This window comes from Mauremys reevesii, linkage group 1 (genome assembly GCF_016161935.1).
Source record: "Mauremys reevesii isolate NIE-2019 linkage group 1, ASM1616193v1, whole genome shotgun sequence".
In the NCBI taxonomy this organism is placed as follows: Eukaryota; Metazoa; Chordata; order Testudines; family Geoemydidae; genus Mauremys; species Mauremys reevesii.
In genome coordinates, this window is record NC_052623.1 from 326,118,416 (window position 1) to 326,120,214 (window position 1,799).

At 41.4% G+C, this 1,799-nt stretch overlaps 1 long non-coding RNA gene across 1 annotated transcript; it reads right to left on the minus strand.

Annotated features, from left to right (window-relative positions):
* Window positions 1-312: 312 nt before the first annotated feature.
* LOC120397702 lies at window positions 313-1,526 on the minus strand. Its single transcript, XR_005593953.1, has 3 exons — window positions 1,489-1,526; window positions 648-751; window positions 313-458 (listed from the first exon to the last, which is right to left on the minus strand). It is a non-coding gene; the product is annotated as an uncharacterized LOC120397702 (long non-coding RNA).
* Between the last annotated feature and the right edge of the window lie 273 nt (window positions 1,527-1,799).

Below are 1,799 nucleotides of genomic sequence, written 5' to 3' on the forward strand. Positions count from 1 at the left end.
AATAAAAATAAAGTTATAAAGAGATTTGGGATCCTGATCAGGAAGTAATTCAACTCGAAGCTGAGCAATATGATAGCACAGAAATTCTTTTGAGGAACCAGACATCAAGACGGGCTTCACATAGTATGAGAAAACATTATATTATATCAGAAATACACTGGCATCACAGATCAACCAACAGACAACCAGTTTTACTTTCCAGTGACTAGGAAAATACCCTTCCTCTTTGTTTGTTGAAGTGCAGAAAAAGATCATGCAACACACTACAACTGTGCAAAATTTTCTTTTCAATTAGTTTGATGCTTGTATTATTCTAGGAGAAAAAAAAGGAAATGCGCTCTTTCCTTTCTGTTCCTTAATCATCGATGCTTCTACCTTCAGATTTGACTCACTAAAAAGGTTTTATGTAAGTTGCATATGATTTTTGCTGTAGATCTTTCATGTGCCTGATAAAAGAACTGAAGAATTACAAAGACATTTACCAGCATGTAAATGAAATGGAGGAAATGGTATACAGAATTTAAATGTGGGGATAAGAAACCACTCCTTGTGTTCCCATACATGTAGTAATCGCATTAGCAACAGCTTGAATTTATAAAGTGCTTTATGTAAGGAGACATAAAGGGCCACCATTGTAATATACTCACTAAGAAGAAACAAAATGAAAGGACTGTAGAAAATTGCCATGGCATGCATGAGGTCAGCCTGCTCTCCCAAGGAGGGATTAGATAACTCTGTTTCCTCCTTCATCCTGAGGCAACAAACACATTTCACTGTTTGGTCAGACACCCTTATAGCTATTTCAATATTTTTATCTGCCTTTTCCTACTAGCATTTTTGGTCTGTGCACTGTGTGTCAGGTACCAAGTACTTGCCTTGACATTTGTTAGGTAATTATGTAATGAGTTTACTTGGAAATAACCCTCACTGCATTTACTAAAATGTTCTGGAAGGTGAACATCTAAAGCACAAAAGAATAGGTTTTCTTAATCAGTCCAGTTCCCATTTCTGCATTTCACCCACAGTAATTTCCAAAGCCCTCACCCAGCAGTGCACTTAAGCACATGTGTAAATGCTTTGCCAGATGGTGGTCTACAAGCAATATCTCCATTTGAAAATATTGTGCTCCTTGCCCACATGTGATTGAGAAATTCTTTCAAGCACTGGGATGTTGTTTTTTTTAAAAGCACCTAAGTGACTTAGACATTTATGACCCTAAGTGTAAGGGTTTGTGAGTCTCAAAGCTGGGCCCATGGGTTCCCAGACATCCCTCACACCCTGGCCACCCACTCAGAACTCCCGGAGGTAAGGGGGTAGCAGAACTCTGACCCCTCCAAGAGGCATCACCCGCAAAGATCCTGACTGGGGATGATGATCAGCCCCATCATTTGGCCCGACTGGACTACTTATGCCAGAAGGAGGCATAGAAAGGTGTCTGAGCAACTAAGAGACTTCCTAACTGGCTGCTGCATAGGACCTGACTCTTACTTGGTCTCTGGTTCCTTGTTCTGGCTCTGACCCCTGGCTTGGACTCTTTCAGACCACTAGGCCTAACCCTGTTTCAATGTGTTGTGTATTTCGTTGTCATGGTTTTTGTTGCTATGGCAACTGAGTTAGATTATTAGGGGATAGCCCAGCCTGTTTCAGCCAGTTGGGTGAGCTCTGTGTCTGTAAATAAAATGGTAGTTTTGTTAGCTGTCTGCTGTCTGGCCTCAAGTGATTTCTTCCAAAACCGGCTGCCCCCAAGGATATAACAAGTGGCGACGATGGATGGGATTCCGGTGCTGCTCCAGTAACAG